The 23,724-nt window shown below is 41.3% G+C and overlaps 1 long non-coding RNA gene across 1 annotated transcript; it reads left to right on the forward strand.

The window, feature by feature from the left end:
• Positions 1–3,924: 3,924 nt before the first annotated feature.
• On the forward strand, positions 3,925–23,371 carry LOC129475129 (uncharacterized). Its single transcript, XR_010119559.1, has 4 exons — positions 3,925–4,043; positions 15,330–15,419; positions 19,685–19,789; positions 22,723–23,371. It is a non-coding gene; the product is annotated as an uncharacterized lncRNA (long non-coding RNA).
• The last annotated feature ends 353 nt before the right edge of the window (positions 23,372–23,724 follow it).

Genomic DNA, 23,724 nt, shown 5'->3' on the forward strand with positions numbered 1-23,724 from the left:
AGTTGAAACTGCAGATATGTTAATTAAATTAATTAATCACTGGAGCTTATTTCAACTGCAGCCAAGCCTAATTCCCCAGGGGGTCTGCTGGCTTCCGCAAAATGAGGGACAGTGAGGAGCTGGCACTACCAGGTCCAGCCCCCTGAGACCGAACAGCAGAAAGTAGGGGAGACCCAGCAAGCTGATTCCCCCATTTGGGTCTGCTCATTTCTCAGGATTATAACACCCAGAAGCAGCTTTTCAAAATATCCAAGTGCAGGAGGAAATCAACTCTCTGAAGCTCGAAGAAGCTTCCTGGCATCTCCCTTAAATATTGTTCCCATCTGGCCACTCTGAGTCCGCAAGTCTTCAATCCAAAGACTGTTTATTAGGCACCTCTCCGAAGGGCTATTTTTCTTTCCCAGTCTCTATTTCCAGACCCCTGAAGTGGGGTCTCAAGGATCCTGAGCCTGTTTCCTCTCTGCCTGTGGCCAGCAGACCCAATACACTCCAGAAGGTTTCTGGGGCCCATTAGTGCTGCTTCAGGTGGACAGGCAGAAAATGCAAATGCAAGTTCAGGAGGTCTGGTGCTGGGAAATAAATGACCCCAACAATAGTGTGGCAAGAGCGTCCTGGCCTCTGCAAGGGACAGCTCCTGCCGGGAGCTCCCTTCCCCACAGGCAAACAAAGGATGTCTTTCCCCTACCTCTCGGCCAAGGAGGTTGAAGTTGTGACCAAAATGTGACCTCTAATTATGGCCACTAGTTCTCCCCTTCCCTTTTTGAACACCAAAAGGCAAAGTGGGACCAAAAGACATTTTTCTTTCTTTTTTTTAACACAGCGTATATTAGCAATAAATTAACACTCCCCTTCTAGCACCTTTTAAGCACCAGCAGGGGCCAATTCTTTTTACTATATTGTCTTCCTAAGAGCAGCCGATGGATCATGCTGTCACAGAACGCAACACAGCAAAATAGCCCCTGAAACTGGCATTCTCACAGTCCCATGCTGCACATCTTCTGGAAGCTACTTTGTGGTGTGATATTGCTGTTCCCCTGTTTGGGGCAGTGGGAGGAGGGAAGATTAACACAATGCTGGTGACTTGCAAGGGAAAATTGCTACCTTTTTCTTGACTTTTCAGTATTTAGAAGGAGTGTGAAAGAAGAGACGACCGAGAAAAACCTGAATTAACTCTTCATTTGCCACATCTTTTGTCAGAAATGTCACTCCATGCCCTACTAAATTGCAATCACTAGGTCTCATATCCTTCATTGTGGGTACTGATGATCAAAATTAAAACTTCCTTATCTTTCTCTCACAGGTCCAAGCACCCACACCACTTCTTACAAGACCATTTATTTATACGTCACTGCCTACTCAGGCTGTTGGGAGAGATGGAAGTTTTCTCCCTAAATATTTCAATTTCAAAGCCACTAGAGTAAAGAGGAGTTGATGAGATTTCAAAGTCAGATGTCTTGAGCATTTCCTGAACAGGCAGAATAATTCCATGTTACCAATCAAGAATACTACAGAGGTTCCAGGTCTGTCCAGACCATTTTAATGCCATTGTGGTTAATGGTCTGGACAGATCCTGAAACCGTAGAATAAATTGTCTTGATCTGCCTGTTCTGGGAATGCTCAAGACATCTTGAAATCTTACCATTTTCCCTTGACTTTAGTGTTGAAATGCAAGCATTATGGAGCCAGACATCTGGATTCAAGTTCCAACTCTGCCAACTATGAAGCTGTGTGACTTTGAGCAAGTGGCCTAACCTCTCTGCTCCTTGGTACTCTCATTTGTAAATGGGGCTATTCATAGCAACTGCCTATAGAATTGTCATGAAGAGTAACTGAATTAATATGTATAAAGTGCATAAGACAATGGTGCCACATGTGTCATATAAGAGCCTGTGAAACAAATCAACAAATATCAGAATCTGCACAGTGGCTCTCATTCTCCTTTTCAGGAACTGCTTGAATTTCTAAATCTTGAAGTGCTCACAATGGAAACAATCTTCTGCCCTGATACGGTTTGACTGTGTCCCCACCCAAATCTCATCTTAAATTGTAGCTCCCATAATCCCCATATGTCCTGAGAGGGACCCAGTGGGAGGTAATTGAATCAAGGGAGCGGGTTTTTCCATGCTGTTCTCGTGATAGTGAATAAGTCTCATCGGATCTAATGGTTTTATAAAGGGCAGTTCCCCTGCAGACACTCTCTTGCCGACACCATGTAAGATGTACCTTTGCTCCTCCTTCACCGTCTGCCATGATTGTGAGGCCTCCTCAGTCACGTGGAACTGTAAGTCCATTAAACCTCTTTTTCTTTATAAATAACCCAGTCTTGGGTATTTCTTCATAGCAGTGTAGAAATGGACTAATACATGCCCCTTCCCCAAAGACTTCACGTACCGTCTCAGACCGCAGCTGCAAGTTAAACCCCACGTGAACAAGAACAGTGTACTTGTTACAGTGGCCCCTGTGCCCAAGGTCTGTGCAAAACTTTTAGATGCTTCTTGTGAAAATGGCCAAATGAGACAGAGCCCATGCAGAAGCCACCTCTACCTCACAATAAAATTCCAGACTGTTGGACTTTAAGCTCCTGTCTCCTTCTCAGCTAGACTGTGGGACTAATAAACACCTTGAACTTCTTAGATAAGGAGCAGCCATCCAGATGTATTTTTGGTTCTGGGTTAGCTGTTCTAAGAAAAAAACGCTGGTAGATGGTGAACTAAAGTATATAGAATTTCTGAAAGGCAGACAACAAAACACTGACAGGAAAAATATTGCTGCCTCCCACAGGCACTGCAATGGAACAAGGGTTTGCTTAGCCTGGGGGTATTTTCCTCTCTTTTCTTTGTTGTGAAAAAATAGGAAAGAAACCACTGGAGTAAGGAAATCTTCCAGAGGTGGAACAACAACCCATTTTTATCTCCAAATCCTAGGCCACAATTCCCACTCCCTCCCTCTCTCGCCTGCCCCAAGGTAAAAATTTGGTGCAACATGAAAAAACAGTAGCAGAGAAAGATTGCCAGGGCTGCTGAAATAAAGAGAAGATTTTGACCAAGAATTCTTCTTTATGGACTTTTATGACATTGGGGAACTCCCCACCCTCTCATAGCCACATGCCCCTTTGCTCATAGTGTGGTGAGCTCCACAGACAGGAGAGCAGCTCAGAATATTTATGTGGTTGCTCCAGCCAGCCGGGAGAGGAAGGACAAGAGAGGATGACCACTGGAAAAATGGCAGAAAGGCAACTAGAATCCTTCTGCCTTTTGAACCAGATATAAATTAGGGAAGCCCCAAAGCCCTCTTAATCCTGCTGCTGATCGGACATCAAGGCCGCACATAAACTGCATTCAATCACAAGTGACACAGTTAAAATAACACTACAGGTCTGGTTAAACCTCCAGGAGCTGGAGGATTTAAGAGTTAAGATCCCAAAAGCAAGAGGCTATTGTCCCAAGCACCCTTGAATTTGTGACTGCAGCAAGAATTTCAGCAAAGGCTGATCTTGGAAATTGCAATCTGGGCCTGTGCTAGTCAGCTGTTTCCTCACATCTCACAGGAAAGACTTGGTATGGGCCTCTCTTGTATTGGGAAATAAGTCCCTGACCCAGGCGCCATATGCACCAAGGCCCTGAGCATGTGTTAAGAGTGGAGTATCTTCACTGGAAAAAAACCTCCCTTCCCTTAGTGGTGTTGTGGGTTGAATTGTGTTCCTCCAAAAGTAGCATGAACTTTCATCCAAGATGACTTGTGATATGCTTTGGCTCTGTGTCCCCACCCAAATCTCATGTCAAATTGTAATGCCCATTGTTGGGGGAGGGACCTGGTGGGAGGTGATTGGATCATGGGGACGGATTTCCCCTTGCTGTTCTCGTGATAGTGAGTGAGTTCTCAAGAGACCCTGGCCGTTTGAAAGTGTTTGGCACTTCCTCTTTCACTCTCTCTCTCTCCTGCTCCACCATGTGAAGACTGTACCTGCTTCTCCTTTGCCTTCCACCATGATTGTAAGTTTTCTGAGGCCTCCTAGCCGTGCTTCCTATACAGCCTGCGGAACTGTGAGTCAATTAAATCTCTTTTCTTCATATATTACCCAGTCTCAGGTAGTTCTTTCTAGCAATATGAAAATGGACTAATACAACGGGGATCCTTATATGAAGAGGAAAATTTGGTCACAGACAGAGGAAAGACAGACAACTAAAGACAGAAGCAGAAGTTAGAGTTATGTTGCCACAAAGCCAAGAAATGCCTCGGGCTGCTAGAAGCTGAAAGAGACAAGACAGTATCATCCCTAGGGCTTTCAAGGGAGCACAGCCCTCGAATGGGAGGTCCTATTCCTGGGATGATCAGGAGTGGATTCCCAGAGGAGGTAACATTTCGTGAAATAATGAGTCAAGTTTTCTCAAATAGAAATAACAGTCAGATAGAATGGCATGTACAAAGTCATAGGGGTATGAAACAGCCTGGTGTTTTAGGGAACTCCAAGTCATATAGCATGGCCGTAGCAGGATGGACACACACCTTGATGGGAAACCTTGGTTTCGGACTTCTGGCCTCCAGAACTGGGAGAGAATACATTTCTGTTGTTTGAAGCCACCCAGTTTGTGATGCTTTATTACAGCAGGCCTAGGAGACTAATAGAATTGGCTTTAACCCTTTCCTCAGCTTGCTTGTCTCCTGTCTCCATCTCTAATGACCACAAACCATCAGAGGTGCAGAACTCAAGCAGAAAACCCCCAAAGAGCAAGCTTGGCCTATTAGCATTGAGCAGCAAGAGAGGGGAGAATATAATGTCCTCCTTCCTGATGCCAAATTCTGCCAAACCAAGGCCAGTCTGTCTTCCTGGTCAAAATCCACAGTGGCTGAAACAACTTCCCTGCAGGTCACAGTGACCACAAAATCTGAACCAAGGGTTCCACCCAGGCGATTTCTCCCTCTGTCTCCCACTAGGCCTTAGCCTAAGCCAGCACAGCATTTTAAAGTGAGGGCTTAATCCTCCAGGGCTTAGCAGCCCAGCCTAGCATCTGAGGCCCAGAAGCCAGAGTGGAGGAAGGGGAAGCAGGAGGCAGGAAGAGGGGGCCCAGGGCTCCTGTTTTCTCTCACTCTGGCTACAGGGCTACTACGGTGTAGAAGAGAGATTACAACAAAGCTTGCTGCAGTTGGGGAGTTAAATATTACAAACATTTTAAACAACCCAACTGGACCTCCTAATTGTGTGGCAAAGGCTGCAAGATGTAAAGTTGGGAGTCTTGGCTCAAATGAAAGCCTCTCTCTGAATAACAATTTATTTTAATTTGCGATTTCTCATACTGTCCATATGGCGGGTCTTCATGGGAAAGCAACTGTCTCACAGTTGACAGGGACATCTGAAGTATGCTTTTTTGGCGTACAGGGGAATTTTTTTTTTTTTTTTTCATTTAAATCAGTGGCTTGATTGAGAAGCAGAGTTTGAAAACATTTCTCTAATGTTTCCAGCATTTTTACAACTGGAAATTTATCATCTATTCATGGAAGTTACAAACTGAAAACAGTTTCTCAACCAAATTGCCACACTTTTAGGCCAACACCAGTTTGTAATAGTGGAGTTCAGTGGGCATTGATTTGAAAACAGAAAATCCTATTTGGATGCCTTTTTTTAAACAACAACCCAGAAAGCATGTGAAAAATGTTATGACCTAAAGTAGGAGCTGCTTTGCTTAAGTGTCCCAGGCAAATGTTGTGTAGCGACTTCTAGAATAATCTACAATACATCTCTGGGAGAGCGCCAGGATTTCCAGCCAACTCTGGGTAGGATGCTGGTTCCACCACAGATATGGTGACAGTCTTTACTCTTAGAGAGTCTTCGAACCACATGCTAGGCCCCAGGGGTGTGATGGGGAAAAGAAACTTGTTTGTTCTCTTTTCACCTTTCTCCTCTCAGGCTTCTCACCAGCTGCTTCTCTGAGGGAGAGAAAAGAGATTCTAACAGAATCTCAATTTTTCCCAAACTTATGGCTCTGCAGGGAGGAGGGGAATAGGTGAGGTATCATGAAGTCACTAAGCACGCTGATAAAGTCACATTCTTCTACAGAAACCTCAATACTCAAATGCCACATCCTCTGAGAGGTTTTCCCTGACTGTGGCATCAAAGAAAGCATCCCTGAATAAATGAATGAAATCTTCAGAGGCTCCCTTTTACCCATATGTTCTAGAATTTACTCCTCTGTGGGTTTCAAAGTTCCCTTCCATTTTGCCCCTACCTCTTCCCCATATCTTTTTGCCTTTTACTACTATCTTTGTCATCACCCTCACACCAGCTAAAAAAATTTACTGACTTTCTTTATTAGTGATCCCTGATTGTTGTTTGTTTGTTGGTTGGTTGGGTTTTTGAGTTTTGTTTTGTTTGTTTTTTGCTTAAGCTGCTACCCTGGTCATCTGGGCATTCTGAACTTTTCCTTTTCACATCTTCCCCAGAAAAGCACTTCCTTTATGTTTAGCCAAGATTAGGTGCTTATAAGGCCCCCAGAACAAGTATATTCATAAAACATCCACTCTTCTTACAATACACTAATAACCCAGTTGAGCAGCTAAGACTAACTGTGGCTTGAAAAAATTATGAGCAAGTAAGACAATTATTCAATTGACTCCAAAATTGGGGAATTAGAAACCATAAAATCTCCAAGCACCAAGGGCTGATGGAGTCCAGGAAAACAGCAAAGAGAAGCAGCAGGCTTTGGGCTCTCCCTGACTCATACATAGGGTTCAACTAGAGCAGGCTCTCTCACCCTAGACACTAGTGACATTGGGGGCAGATACTTCTTTGTCGTGAGGGCTGTTCCTGTGCATTGTAGGATGTTTAGCAGAACCCCTGGTCTCTACCCACTAGATGTCAGTAACACCCCCTCCCCAGTTGTCATGACCAAGAATGTCCCCAGACATTGCCAAATGTCCCCTGGGCCAGGGGGGAAGTTGCCCCCAGCTGGAAACCATTCAACTAGATGGAAGAAGAAAAAGGACATCAGAACTTAGAGAGCGCTGAGAAGGGCTTGCTCACTTCACTCAGAATCCTAACTGGGTCCACAATGCATCCAGTTACAAATCTGATTTATTTAGAGTGTGCTAGGGAGCTTTCTATGTATGCTTTGTACATGTTCTAATAAGCCTATACCCTGCATTAAACTGGGATTGAAATTGATGTGGTTTCCAAATGCTTTAGTCATAGAACCCTTTGTTCCAATGAAATCTTATCCAGAAGCACAAATACTAAGGACATAAGCAGAGTGGTTTTTGTTGAAGCTTGGATAGAGAAACTTTACCTCCCAATATGCATCCCAGCCCTGTCCAGTGGTCTAATAGCACAGAAATTCCTGGTGTGTTTCATTGTATCGTAACCATGAGAGAGGCAAAGGTGACATCTCACTCTACCATACTAACTGTAATATTAGTATTACAGAAAAGGAGCAACGGATTAGGAGTTGCAAAACCTGGAACATTTCACTAACTGCCCGTGTGACTCTGGGCGTGTTCCTTAACTTCTCTGAACTTGTGTTTCTTCATTATAATCTTTAAGACCCCTTTCAGCTTCAAAATGTTACGAATAAGTAAGTACAACTGTATCACATTATCTGTGGGCCCAGGATGATGATGCTGATGATTATAGACAAGCTGATTATTTATAATGTCCCCTAAAATTCCCTTTTAGGGGCAAAGGGGAACGGAGAAGTGACTGTGATCTCTCAAATTCTCTTTGGCTAGCACTTTGGCTCTTGCTTGATTTATTCATGCTTGAAATTCACTCATGCACAGTCTGGCTGGCCTTTCTTCAAACGATCATGCTAAATGGGGTCACAAGTGGAGGTGAAAATGAATATTTTAAAAATTCAGAATGAAAGTGAAAAATCTGGGACACTTGCCAAATCCATGAAGTTAGAATAAGACTCTTAAAAATGAAATGCAATAGATTATGTTATGAACCAGCAAAATCTCAGAATGAAAGTCTAAACATAGCAATAACAAGAAGCACATAAGTTGCGGAGCCTGGAATCATCTCTCTCCAACCTCAGGGGCCCCACTAGCCAGCTCTCAGAATGAGAGGGTCTCACACAACAAGCAGAGGCAGAAGAGACAGAACCTTCTCATCCCCTGCCTTGGAATGACTTTCTGTCTTCTCTTACTGCTGCACAAGAGATGAACGGGAATGTGTGTCTTTACTTTCTGTTTTTGCTCCTTCTTTGTAAAAGAAGAAATTTAAGCCTCCCTGCAACTATCTAATACCACAGGGAAATAGCACAAAACCACAGCGACCAAACAATGATGCTAAAATCCACAGCTATGTTGCTATTCAAATATGATACCGTATTAACGAATTCCCTATTCAGGGAGTACTTCTGCTCTCTTTTATTTTAAACATAAATGAGATGTTATGCTAGTCACAGATAAATGATGATTTTTAAATAGGAATCTAAAAATGTTTTCCAATTATCCAGCAACCTGATTCTTAGGAGAACATGACAGACACAAGAACTACTTTAGAAGTTTAAAAAAAAAAAAAACATGCCAGTAGTGTATGTGTGTCAGGGTTGGGGGGACAGTGGGACCTCTGTGGTCAGTGAGGACAACTTAAAGTTCTCCAAAGCTATTTAATATTGATAACTGTCAGGAGAATGGAAAAGTTTCTTTCACGGAGTTGCTTTTTCCAGAAATGATTTCTCCTCATACTAGAAGTGCTGAAACTTTACTATTATTGCTAATTCCTTACATTTTTATTTATTCATTTGAATAAACAAAATGTGGACATAGTGAAAAAATTCAAACAATGCAAGGTGGCATACAGTGAAAATTGAGTCAATCTTCTATTTCAGTCTCCCAGTCCCTCTCCCTGTTACCAGATCCTCATGTTTTTGAAGATATTGATTCTATGCAGTGCACATACATATACTTGTTTATTTACATACATATTTTTGTTATATGTATTGTTTTATATGTGTTATTATAGATATATGTATGTATGTATATTCATATAAGAACTTCCTTGTTACATAAATGGTAAGGTATCCACCCCTTCTGCACTTTTTTCCCTCTGTTTAATAATATGTAATAAAGATGGCTGCAAATTATTTGCCATTACTGCCATTAACAGTTGAAGTCTATTTCCTCTCCTCTTGAATCTAGGCCTGCATGTGACATGCTTTGACAAATAATATATGACAGAAGTGACTCAGTGTAACTTCCAAGGAGGAACTTTCTGAGATTTGCAACTTCCATCTACACATGCTTGGGATATTCCCTCTTGGAACCCAGATGCTATGCTGTGAGAATCCCAAGGTGTAGGGAGAAGGGATCCAAGGTGCTCTAAACAATAACCCCAGCCAGCACCAACAGCCAGTCATGTGAGGGAGTCATTTTGTATGTTCCAGCTCAGTTGAGCCTTCAGATGACTTCAGCTCCAGCTGACAGTATCTGGGGCAGAAGAATAGCCCAGCTGAGCCCGGTCAACCCTCAGAATCATCAGAAATAATAAAGGATGGTTGTTGTTGTAAGCCATTAAGTTTGGGGGTAATTATTCCATTTCAATAGAGTATATAAGTCTGCTTCATCCTTTTAAATAATATTTAAAACAATAGCTACCATATATCTATATGCTTACTATGTGCCAGGCATTGTTCTAAGTGTCTTATATATGTTGACTCGTTTAGTTCCTACTAACTCTAAACATTTTTATAGAGATATATCATCCCCATTTTACACATGAGGAACTGAACTATAGGGAAGTTACATAACTTGCCCAGTATCCAAGTAAGTAATCAACATGACTGGGATTCAAGTTCAGGCCCTTGACTCCAGATACTTTCGTATAAAGTACTACCCTATACCACCTCAGAAGCTACTTTATTTAACTAGTCCTCAGTTGGTGGACATGCCAGTCATTTCTAATCATTTACCTGTCAAAATAAGGTTACAGTATCTCCTTGTACATACTTTTCTGAGCATATGCAAGAAGAAGCCATTCTTTTCCAGAAAGTGGAGGGATGAATAGATTCAATTTATTTTGCTACACAAGTAAGTGTCAGAAGATATATGTCGGGTACAGAATGTCAGGTGCGTCCAACTCCAGTCAAGATAGAGTTCCAGCCCATTTGGCTCTTGGCATTCAGTGCCAAAAACTTCATCGGGGCACATGAGGATCTGGCTACCCCAGAGAGAATATGTATCTTATTTTCGTTTAGGCTGCAAGTGGGGCAAGTAATAAACTAACATTCCTCAAAGTACCCTGTGCCTTAATGTATATTTTTATAAGAATTCTCAGACACCTGAAAAGGATATTTGGAAAGTAACCTATGAACCTTGACCTGTGGCACATACAATAAATCTGCCACCACAATCACTGCCAGTTCTGAGGAATCAATGGCCATATTTATAAGGCACATATGTAAAACTCCATGGCTGTATATCTCCTCGGAACCCACTCTAACATAAGCACCATTGGAAAGGAGGCAGATGGACATGACCTTTTTTGACGACTGACTGGCTCTCTCTAACACCTCTGAAGTTAGACTTCTATCTTCTCCAGGCTGGAGACTGAATGGTGGACACCTGCTGCCATCTCAGCAGCCTCTGGGCCCTACCTTCTGAACTGCCAGAAGGGCCAGAGAACCAGCCCCTTCTGGCTATAGGGAAGGGACTAGAACAGCAGGTTTTTGATATTTGAAAGCTAACGAAATCTGTTTCTATGCATTAAAATATAAAATGAATTAATACGGCGTAGCTCTAAATGCTAATAAGATAATTGTTTAACTATCATGTTTAAAGGATATTCACTTAAGAGCCTCACTTCTGTTCCTGCATATGGATTCCTCCCCTACTATACAAACCCTTGGGGGAAAAAAAACATGGCAAGGTATGTTGCCCTTGTCTTTAGGACAGAAGGAAGAGGCTTTATAGTACATTGTTCAATGCCTTCCTTGAATAGAGAAGAAAACTGAGTTCCAGAGAGGAGAGATGATTTGCTGAAGGTACTCATATTTGGTACATCAGTTAGCTATAACCGAAACGATGTGTGTAACAAACTACCCCAAACCTCAGTGTCTGAAAACATTCACTCTTCTCTGGCTAGGAATTGATTGATTTAGACCAGACTCAAGTGGGCTCAGTACCAAGCCGCTGGTTGATTTCTGGTCTTTTCCATGTGTTTCTCATCCCTTAGACCAGGGGGCTAGGCTAGTCAGAGTGTTGTTGCTTTTTTTTCCTCATGGAGAATGTAAGATGTGCAGAACAAACCTAATCACATAAGCATATTTCACACCTCCATTTGCAGTATGTCTGGTAACAGTTTATTGGCCAAAGCAAGTCACATGGCCAACTCCAACATCCACAGGGATGTATTCTCTGCTTCTAGTGGTAGGAACTACAAAGACACATGGAAAAGGGCATGAATGCACGGAGGGGTGAAGAATTGGAGCTATGAAGAAATCTACTACGGGTGATGAGTGAATGAGTGAGAATCAGAACCCACAGCTCTTGACTCCCAGCTGAGGTCCACAGTTCTGTTTATAAATCGTTTTTGTTTCTCTGTCTTAGGAGCTGTTTCTTTAAGCTAATGAAGGGTTTGTAAAGTTCCAAATAGAAGTAGGGGGCCGGCAGTGAGAAAAAGTAAAGATGGTTCCACTCTCTAGGATAAAGCCAGTGGAGATACTGGGCAATTCCTTTTCCATCTTCTTGGATGCAGAGTCTAAGGCAAGCAGCCAACTTTGTATCCATTTCTGGTAGTACTTAGCTATGTGCGCAGTGAGTTGGGCTCCCTAATAGCTGGGAGTGACGGGCTGTGAGTTCTGATTCTCACTCGGTCACTCACCAACTGTAGTAGATTTCTTCACAGCTCTAATTCTTCACAGCTCCAATTCTTCACCCCTAAGTGAATTCATGCCCTTTTCTGTGTGTCTTTGTAGTTCCTACCACTAGAAGCAGAGAATACATCCCTGTTGATGGTGAAGTTGGCCATGTGACTTGCTTTGGCCAATAAACTGTTAGCAGGCATATTGCAAATGGAGGTGTGAAATATGCTTATGTGATTAGGCTTGTTTTCCTGCACATCTTATGAACTGTGTAGACAGTATGGGCTCCAGAATCAGACAGACATGAGTGTGCACCTGAGCCACTGCTGCCTAGTTGTATGACTTAGGACAAGTCATTCTGTCTCTCTGAGCCTCAGGTTCCTTCCATACATCATCATCTATGTTCTTTCCTCTTCCAACTTAATGCAGACAAGCTCAGTCACTTTGAAAGTCATTCTAAGGAAACATAAAGAAGCTTGCATTCCTGAAGCCCTGCCTGGAATGCCCAGTTTTTACTTTATATGTGCAAGTTTTCCATTGTGTGTGAGTCATCATGCCCATCTGGTTTTTTCTTGTTGCAGCATCTACCATTACCTTAACTGATGCGGTCTTATTATTTTCCCTGCTTTGTACTGATGAGGAACCTGTGGCTTAGTTTAAATAGCTTGCCCAATGTCATACAGCTATTAAGTGGTGGCTCTCAGTTATGCATCCAAATAGTCTGGCTCCAGAGCACCTGATCTTAATCACCACACTCTTCTGATGCTCATTAATAATAGTGTCAGTCTCACAGGTTGGATATATGGAATGAATGAACTAACATTTATCAAGTCCTCAGCACAATATCTGCCATATAGAATCACACAGTAAGTACAGGCTGTGGATGGAATATGATGTTCCCAGGTAATATGTAATGTAAGATATGTTCCCTTGAAGTCGGGAATAGAATGACAGGAAGCCTCAGAGAAACTTCCAATAAATATTTTCTGTTCAGAGCATTTTAGATAATACCAACATAATTTCATTTGATCTTCACAGTCAACCTGTAAGGTGTGTCAAGGGTGTCTCATTGCCCCTAAACCACAGACACAGGTTCTGAGGCTCAGGGGAGATTCACATGGTCAGTGGCAGAGCCTAGATTAGAACCAGTATCTCCCAGTTCCCACTCTGAGGTTGTTAGTCCTAAACGGACTTGAATCAGGGAACCAGGCCAGGGTGAACCAACCTTGTTATGCTCTATCTGTCCAATAGGAATATACAAGCCACAACTGTGAGCCTCATATGCAATTGCACATTTTCTAGTAGCCTCATTTTTAAAAAGCAGGTATCAGGTGAAATTAACTTTAATAATGTACTTCATTTAACCCCAAATATTTTAATTTCCACGTGTAATTAATATAAAAAATTTTAGTGAGATACTTTTTTTTACTAAGCTTTCAAAGCTGGTGTGTATTTTATACTTACAGCACATCTCAATTTGGACTGGCCACATTTCAAGTAATAAGCCACAGTGGCCAGTGGCACAGGTCTAGAACAAATTCCTTTCCTGAAATTTTCTTAGGAGGAAGCCCTAGGAAGGCTCCCAAGAAAAATTGTAAAACATACTCTTCACCCTTTGCTCTTTGAAAGTCTAGTCATATGCCTTTAAATTGGAAATACTGTCTAGGACAGAGCAGTTTGTTTTAGAGCAAGAAAACTTGCCTAAGTTTCAAAGATTGGAAATGTATTCAGCATTAGGGACCCCTAGATATGGAGTGGTCTCCTTATCTAACCAGAAAATTTGCAGCATTCACATTGGAGAATGATGCAGGGCAGGATGACTTACATAAATATCAGTTTAGGTGATTTTAATAAATAATGCAAATGAGAGAGAAGCAGAGAAATATGCTAAAAGCAGGGTCATACAGGGCTTTTACTATTTATTTAGTGTATTCCCACATTCTATCTACCATTTTTTCTCAGCCACTTTTGGAAATGCACAATTACACATGAGTTTCCTATATGCCAATAACAGCAGGTGGGAATCACTGTTTTTTGGAGTCAATAAGGCAGCCTTAAGAGGGGTACCCATTATGGAGCTCTGCTTCTCACATTTTCATTTTCAGTATCTGCTAGAATTTATAGTTAAAATAGTCTTGTTTACTGTGTTTATATGGATATCAAGAAAATAAAACGCTCAGCTTCAAAGCCCCTTTTGGGGCCACATGCCTCACAAGGTCTCTATCTGAGTCATAGCACTGAATTCTCCCAATGTCTGATTTGAAGTTCTTAGACTATGCCTTTACCACCATGCCCCATTTATCCAGCATAGTTGAGGATGAGGCTGTCCATGTATGTAAATTATCCAAAATAACTGAAATATACTGATCAGTTCCAAAATATATATAAGCATTTTAATGGAAATCTTTCTAAAATACAGCCTACATCTCCCTTTTAAAAAAAATTTAGAACATATTTAATTCTTACTTCATGATTTAAAGTCATTGTGAACATCCATTAGACAGGTATGTTCAGAGATTATTGAGTCATATAGCATCCTGAGCACATTTAGTTATTTCAATGTGATAGGTTTGATTGTACATAAGCATTTTGAAAGCATTTCAATCGTTCCAGTCACCTAATGAAGTAGGCATACCCCATTTTGCAGATAAGAAAATTGAGGATTTGAGAAGTGAAAAGACTTATCCATCAAGATGCCAGCTATCACATTTCTACACAGTTCTGGACAAGGACGTATGAATTCTTGTAGCTCTTCTTTTTTCTTTTCATAACTTAGTCTCCTGCTTTTTGCTAATTTGTGTACATTATTTCTCCTAAGCTCCTGATTTATTTTGCACCTAATTATTTCAGAACAAGCTTAGGATTTCTCCTCCTCTTCCAGAACCCTGTGACAGCTTTTTGACACTTGAAGGACATTTTCACACACTTGTAGGTTAGCAGTTCTGCTCTGGACACTGAGGCTGTGAAAAATCCTATCACTCACAGGTGGCCTTAAACTCTCTCTCTTCACAGAAGACTCATTTGAACTGAAATATTTCAAGAAATGAAATTTGACCAGAAAGGGTAAAATACCTGACAAAGTGGCAAATAAATGTGTCAGACTAATGGGTTCAGCACCCACATCCAATGACTCAGGCCGCCACACATGCAATGACAAAGCCATAGAAGGAGAATCCTACTATCTGTTGGCCACTGAGCCACAGGTTGGAACTATGCCAGTAGTACCCATAGGCTGGAGCCCATTCTCCAAGTTTTGATGTTTGTGTTTTCTCTTTATTGAATGAGCTCATTTTGACTTTAGCAATATGGGGTTTTTTTCCATATACTACTCTAGAACATACATTAAAAGGTCTGAGGCTGAGGCTTCTGAATTAATCTAACTCAAAATCTTTCCACAATGCATCATCCTCTATGTCAGAAAAAAAAAACCTGATGATACAGCCTTTCATAGAGACGTGCTCCACTGTCATCTCTGAGATTTTCTTCCAAGCCACTGATGCCCATTCTCCAAGTTTTGATGCTTGTGTTTTCCAGATTTTTACCTGAAGGAGACACTGAAAGTTTTCAGCTCAAGTTTGCACATGCGCAGACAATGCCCACTGCCTGGCTGATGACAATACTAAGGTACCATCCACCAGATCAGGATGTATCCTGATTTCAGAGATGTTAAAATGTGGTGGGGGGGGGAACTATCTCCTGGATAGTTGATTGATGGATTCAGTAAGTCTGGAATATTTATATCCCTATAGGCTTGTTGTCAATATCTCATTAGAGGAATAAGAGGTATATTTTGCCTTAAAAATAATAACTAGGTATGACTGGACATGTTCTCATGAGGTCTACATTTGTTTCTTTTATCTAAAATAATAACTAGGTATGACTGGACATGTTCTCATGAGGTCTACATTTGTTTCTTTTATCTCTTTGAAAGCATGTTGAAGCAAGCCTGAGAATTATGTCTTCTCTTGAGAGTAATGAGAAACACGATTCAAACTTGGGGAACTTTACCCCTAAATCACTAAGTAATGCCACCACCACCACACTGTGACATAGCATTTTTCATCTAATTTTACTGTCAGTAAGTATTACTCTCTCTCATTTTGCCAGGATTCAGCAACGCTCTGAATATTTCTGAGACGTGGTGAAAGAAGAAACTGATATTTTAAAACAGCGTATTTTTAAAAGATAGCCTGTGCATCCTCACAAAGTGTTTTCTGAGAACCCAAACTTTGTGATCCCAATATAAAGGCACAGTAACAATTAAAGGTTCAGGGAGGAGGGCTCTGGGCACACAGAAAACATTTTTTCAGTTGAAGTTCCATAAAAATTTATGTCACGTGACCTTGAGACTGTGCATCTGACACCAAACCTTAGCTAAGAGCAAACTGTTTTTCAAGTGTCAGGAGCCAGGCACCCAATAAATCTCGAATTGAGTTTTGTCTTGTCATTAAACTTTAAAATGATCGGGCTTCTCTCATGGGTATACATGCTTCGTCTTCTGCAAAGAACAAATTGGAAGCACGGGTGCATAGGAGAGGACGCAGGAAATGAAAGGATCCAATGGAAACCAAGAACACGCCCTCTCCCTACTGAAAAGGGAGACTATGTTAGTGGGCTGTCGAATTGAACAGCTGATTTAAAGGGATACGAAAGCCTTTAAAGCAAACTCAGACCAGATTTTCCCAGAGCACACATGGTTAATCTTTACTCAGGGATAGAAACTGGGGCAAGGTAGACAGGAGGATCTGCCTCGCCTTTGAAGTGCTGCGGAGCCCAATATATTACAGTCAGAAGCAAGCACCCCTTCCTTCAGGTGCCGATTGGAGTTTATTAGCTGTGATTTTTATGAGATACTGAAAGAAGCTGAAATACTGCTTCGCAGCCACAGAAATGTGTAGTGTGGGAGCCAAGAGTCATTACCAGTTGTTGAGAAGTTGACAATGGAGTCTTCCTGAAAGATTCTTGCAGTTTGTGTCAAACGTTAACATAGAAGCCTTTTTTTTTCTTTTCAAACTAAAAAGCTCTGCCCATATAACTCATGAATTATTGCCTGAGATATTGTACATTATCCTTCCCGAGCAGGTTCACAGCTTCCAAAATACCATCAGGAAAAGATGCCATCTAAGGAGGCGGGTTTTAGGGGCATATTTTCTGTCCACTGTGGAAAGAAGGGAGTAGGAGTTTCATGACAAAGAAGATTCATTTTGTCCCATATGCCGTGGACTGAATATCTAATAAGGGAAATCAACCACTTACGGTCTTGGAAGGTTGGAGCACATGAATCGATTTTGCATCTATTCCCCTTTCTCAACAAGGGCATTTGTATCACAGGTCACATGACAAAGTAGGTCTTCGGATTTCATTCCTAAACAATATTAGGAATGACCTGCAGAGAGTGAACAATGATCATATCATACCCTTTGACACAAACCTAAAATTCACTTCCTCAGGAAAGGAAGGTGTGGGCTTTGGAGTATAACAGACCCAGATTTGAATGCTGTCTCTGCCTCACACTGACTATACTATAGCAATACTTTTCAAGTGTGGTGGGGCCATGCCAATCAGTTAGCTATAGCTGCATTACAAACCACACCAAAGCTCAGTGGCTTACAACAATCATTTACTAGCACTCAGACATCTGCAGAGGGACTGGGATGCAACTCATCTAGGTGGGTCTGCCTCAGGCTGCAATGACTGGGGAGGTGGGCTTGCCACTGCAGATCTATGAGTCATCTGAGGTGGCTCTGTTCCACATCTGTCACTTCCTTTAACCGACAGGCTAGCCAGGATGGATTCTCCACAGATCAACGGCAGAGGAGAGAGAGAACGCGTGGAAACCTGTGGGGCCTCATAAGGCTTAGACTCAGAGCTGACTCACATCACTCCTGTTGGCATTCCATTGGCCATGGGAAGTCACACATGGCTAAGCCCAAGGTTAAGGGGCCTTCAGAAGAACTACAAAGTCACATGATAAAAGATGCAGATACAGGGGAAGAGGAAGACTTGGGGCCAAGAAAGGAAGATAGGAATCTTCCCTGAAGGCCAATCTTCCACTTATTACTCTCCTTTTTTTCAGAATTATCTTATTTTTACTCATTTACTTTTCCACATAAAATTTTAAATTATTGTATTAAATTATCAATAATGTCTCATGGGAATTTTGATTGGGATTGTGTTGAAGATATCAATTAATCTGGGTAGAATCATTATTATTGTATGTAATATTAAGTCTTTCCATCCAAGAACATCCTATGTGTCCATGATTCATTCAAGTATGATTTTATATCCACAGTAAAATTGTGTGGTTTAATTCAAATAGGTCTTATATTTTATGAATAAGAACATTTCCAGGTATGGACCAAGTGACTTTATGCTCCTTCTGGCCATAGAAATTAGTTTCTGGCCATTGAGTTTTTAGTATTACCACTACTAAGTTTAAAACTCATTGTCTCTCATAACCATTCTAGCTGATGAAACTTACGTTTGTTCTCTTTGAGATGTACACAAACAAATAAGCTTTCTTTATTCAATTGACTACTATGTACTTAAGATGAACCAACAATCACCCCATATTAAAAATAGGGAAGATGTGAAATTTTAGTTTAATAATACTTTATATATAGAGCTTAGAATGTACAAAGTGCTTTCCATATAGTATCTAATATGTTTCTCATTACAACCCTACAAAGGAGGTCAAGTGGCTAAATATCATCTCAGTTTTTCAGGTAGAGGCAGTGAGGTGCAGAGGAATTAAATGATCCCCCCGGGGTCTCCAGGACAGTGATAAAGAGCTTGCTGTTTTGGCTTGTAGTCCTATTCTTATTCCTTTACTCCTAGCCTTCATTGAATTCCTCCTTGCCCTTTAATCCTTGGCAGCTGACTCTCCCACTTTGAGGACCTCTCAGAATCTAGAATAAAACCCAACCCTTAGAGCAGGCCTGCACTTTCAGTGTACGCGTAGAATTGTGTGGCTCTGAAGCACTTCTTGCTGCATGTTTGAAAAGGAGACAATGAGTTCCAAGGGAAAGAACTTAGACTTTGGAGCCAGGCAGACCAGTTTTCAAATCCTCCCAGTCTACTTGCTACTTAAAAGCTTTAAGACCTTGGGCAAATTGCATTAGCATTTGAACCACAGTTTCTTTATTTTTAAAACGGAATGAATGAAAATACTTACCTTGCAAGAACATAATAAGAAAAGAGTTTATATAAATAAAGCACCCACCATGCAAGGGGCATTTAGCAATTGCTGTAATGTGGCACAGTAACCGAGTCCATATACACATGGGTATTACCCAGGAATCTCAGTGGCGGGTTTTTTTCAGGGTTTTTTTTTAGACAAATTTTCCCTCTGTCATTCAGGCTGGAGTGCAGTTGCACAATCACAGCTCACTGCAGCCTTGACTTCCCAGGCTCAAGTGATGCTCCCATCTCAGCCTCCCGAGTAGCTGGGACTATACACATGAACCACCATACCCGGCTAAATTTTTTAAATTTTTTGTAGAGGCGGGATCTTGCCATGTTGCCTAGGTTGGTCTCAAACCCCTGGGCTCGAGTGATCCTCTCACTTCAGCCTCCCAAAGTGCTGGGATTACAGGTGTGAGCCACTGTGCTTGCCTGTTTTTTTCTTCTTTAAAAGATTCGCACCTTATAGGCCCTGAAAAAAGAAATCTGGACTGTCTCAGATGGTATGGGGAAAGAAATGGATTTGCAATGAAATATACTAATCAGGACTCTGAAAAGTTTGCCAGCTTTTCCAAATTCATTTGACTTCAGTTCATTCTTTTCCTGTCCAAAAATTTCATATAAAACAAAAAATATATATGCATTTTGCAGACATTACCATGTAATGACAGAATCTTACAATTCTCTCCAATGCTTGACTGTCTTAGATAATGTGATATGCTCTGCAGAGAATAAGAGAGCCCATAGGGACAATTGCACCACCATGAGTGGAGGTCTGGACAGTTTCATTGATGTTTGCCCCAAGTCACCAAGTGAGTATGCCGCTACAAAACCCACCTCATCTCCACAATGCCTTTCTCTTTGCCTGTGTCTACCCAGAAAAAAACCAGGCCAGCAATCTAACTGGCTGCCAAACAGATAAAACATGCACAAGAATGGATGAGTTTTTGGTTGTTACAGTTGGCCAGACACTTCCATATCATGCTGGTGCTGCTTATATCTATATCAGCACTGTCCAAAAAGAAATATATGATGTGAGCCACATGGAGAATTCAAAATTTTCAAATAATCATGTTATAAAAGGTAAAAAGGAACAAATAAAATTAATCTTAGTGACATATTTTCTTTAACCCAATAGATCTAAAATAGTATCATTTCAACATGTAATCAATATTGATAAATTATTGATGACCTATTTTACATTCTTTTCTTCGTACTAAGCCTTTGAAATCCAGCATTTGTTTTACTCTCGCCACACATCTCAGTTAGGATTAGCTGTCACATTTCATGTGCTCAATAGCCATGTGTGGCTAGTGGCTGCCACATTGGACAGCACATCACCAAATTGTTCATCCCTGCAGAGAGCAAGATGACATGTAGCATTCATCCAGCCTCCTGACATAAAGATTCTATACCAAGGTAAACAAGAGTCCAGAACTTCAGCTAGCTTTTTGGATACGTAGAACTACCACTTTTTGGTTTTTGTTTGCTTGTTCGAAGGGAGGGGAGAAAACCCTAGCTTTCTCAAACTGAAAGTGTGCTATTCCAACATGTTTTTGGATTTTTTATTCTTGTGATGGATTTTTCCCCCATTTGGAAAAAAAATTTAATTTAGGGGACAGAATGAGTGTGACACATCTACACATTTTCAACCTACTTAGGTTCCTTCATATGTCTGAAAAATCCCAACTATTTCCATGACAACAGACATTATAATGACATATACTTCTTGACAGGAAGTGGATTCATAAGCCTTGGATTTATTGCCTATGTATCATTTTTTAGAAATGCATCAGAACGAGACAGGCATACCACACTTTTATGAAATAATTCAAATAGTTGGCTGTCAGTAGAATCAGGCTCTTTGTAAAATACCATGCTTTATATTCATAACACTACTGTCCCACTAACTGTTTCTCACACACAGTGGATTTTGACAAATGAGTAGCAGATATCTGTCACAAATCACATGCCATTTCTCACCTTTGCATTGTAGTGGTTTTACTGAATCACTTGTGTCTGGGGGCAGGCAACATAAGTTGCATAGAACTAAAGCAGTCAGGAAAACACCTTGATCAGATAGCCCCCTGCAGGTCAGCCATGTACCGTTGTAGAGGTTGTTTACCACATGAGGGTGGGTGACTGGTCGATGGGGAAGGAGGGTCTGAAATCCAGCTCTGTAGTCTGCATACCAAGCCATGCACCCTGATACAGGGCTGCTCTGTCTGGAGCAAGCCGTGCCTTTTTCTAATTCACGCAGAGACAGCATATGGACTAGGGGCAGCCCTAGCCACTTACCTTGGCCACCTTAGTGGCCTGTTTGGTAAATATAAGAAGTAAGGCATGGAGAAGTCAGAAAAATCCAGGTTACTTCCTGCAAAGAAAAATAAGAGGAAATGCTTTTCATATAAATATTTTGAGATGTAAATGAGGAATTGGTTCATAGGAAAGTAAAAATATCATTAAAGCAAGAATCCGTAAGTAGGACCAGTCCCCCAGCAAAGCAGAAATCCTTTCTGCAGAATCCTTTCTGCAGACTGCCTTGGACACAGTGTTGGTGGAACACTGTGGGGAAGGAGGCCTTATCTCCTATTTTTGATTGTTGCCCCTTCCCCAGAACATCACTAGAGGGACCTTACCTGTATATATCACTGTGAAAATGGTGTCTGGCATATAGTAAAGGTTCAGTAAATATTCGTCAGTCAAATAGGCTCTCGTTTCTTAGTGAGGCAGCTTGTGTCATCTGTGTACAGCTGTAAGTATTCATATCGTTAATATTTTAAGGTGCAATCATTGTATTATCATTATTTTTTACAAGAACCCTTATCTTTTAGAGATACATATTTGTAGATGAAGTGATATAATGTCTTGGATTGCTTCAAAATAGTTCAGGAGGCTAGAAGAGGGTGGGAACTGAGATGAAATGAGATTGGCCATGAGTTGCAAATTGCTGAGACTCAGCAATGGGAACATCAGGGTTAATTATACTATTCTCTCTACTCTTGCTTGAAATTGTCTGTAATAAAAAATAACCATAAAAGAACATATTATTCATTCAGCAGACATATATTGAGCACCTAATATGTACAAGGTGCTAGAGATTTAGGATGAACATGATAGAAAAGTTTTCTGCCCACATGGGACTTATATTTGGATGAAAAAGTCAGATAATTAATAAATAAATAAACGAAGTAATTACAAGTGGTGATTCACGATACAACTAAAATAGGTGGGCACTATGAGAGAAAATAAGTGATGAGTTGTGGATGTTAATTTAGAGTGAGCAGTCAAAGAAGGCCTCCATGTGGAGGCGATGTTGAAGCTGAGCCCAGAACAAAATGGAGCTAACAATACAAAAGCTAAATGAGAAAATTCCAGGCAGAAGAAACATAAAGTGCAAAGGCCATGTGGCTGAAAAGAGCCTGGTGTGTTTTAAGCACTCTTAGAACGGTGAGCATGCCTAGAACTCAGAGAGGTAAGAAAGAATGGCATGAAATTTGATTGAAGCAGCAAATTGGGGCCAAACCCTGTAGGGCCTTGTGAGCCATAGTCAGAAGAGGGGCTTTATTCAAATTTTCAGAAAATCTTTCATCATATTTAGTTCAAAACTGCATTCCTGCCACGTGTAGCCACATGATTTGCTTTGGTTGACAGAACATGAGCAGAATGGGTACATATCATTTTTGGGTAGAAGCTTTAAGAGCAAGTGCATGTTTTACCACATTCTCTTTTCCCTCTGTTACAGCAACTTGCAGTGTTCTACATGGTGACTGCCCCTTCAGCGTTGAGTCCTGTGATGACAAGGAACAGAACCTCAGCTAATCCTTGGTGGGCATGGAACATAAATAAGAAATAAAGCCTTGTTATTTGAAGGCAGTGACATTTGAGGGATGTTTGTTATTACAGCATAACCTGTCCTCTCCTGATTAATACACTGGAGTAACTAAAGCTAATCAGTCTTCTGAGCCTTTAACTAAAAACTCACTGTAAATATGTATCACTGTAAAAACTCCAAGAGATGGTAGGGTATGCAGTATTTTCCAAACTAATTTGACCACAAAAACCATTTGGAAGAGAATTTTGTGGGACATTGATATGGTTTCGCTGTGTCCCCACCCAAATCTCATCTTGAATTGTAGCTCCCAAAATTCCCATGTGTTGTGGAAGGGACCCAGTGGGAGGTAATGTAATCATGGGGGCGGGTTTTTCCCAAACTGTCCTTGTGATAGTGAATACATCTCACGTGATCTGATGGATTGATAAAGGGGAGGTCCCCTGTACATGCCCTTTCTTGCCTGCCACCATGTAAGATGTGACTTTGCTCTTCCTTTGCCTTCTGCCATGATTGATTGTGAGGCCTCCTCAGCCATATGAAACTGTGAGTCAATTAAACCTCTTTCCTTCATAAATTATCCAGTCTCGGGAATGTCTATTAGCAGCGTGAGAAGGGACTAATATAGACACTCAAGGAAAAGCTAATATTGTGTCTGAGTGCAGCTTTGTATCCAATCTGAAGAGGGCTGGCTGCCTCCAAAAGGACTTCCAGAGGGGACTTCCTATAATCAGAGCCCTTGACCCTTTGTTCTATGCAGCAGTGATGCTCTGATCTTGCCTTGGGATTTCTTAACTTGATCGAGCATTCTCTTCATGCTCTCATTCAGCTAATCCCCAAATGCCTTCTCCAGCCAAGTCCTCTCTCTCCCTGCCAGTTCCTGACTGGTGCCTCCACGCCCCAGCTTCACCACAC

The sequence above is a fragment of the Symphalangus syndactylus genome, chromosome X (genome assembly GCF_028878055.3).
Source record: "Symphalangus syndactylus isolate Jambi chromosome X, NHGRI_mSymSyn1-v2.1_pri, whole genome shotgun sequence".
NCBI classification, from domain to species: Eukaryota; Metazoa; Chordata; class Mammalia; order Primates; family Hylobatidae; genus Symphalangus; species Symphalangus syndactylus.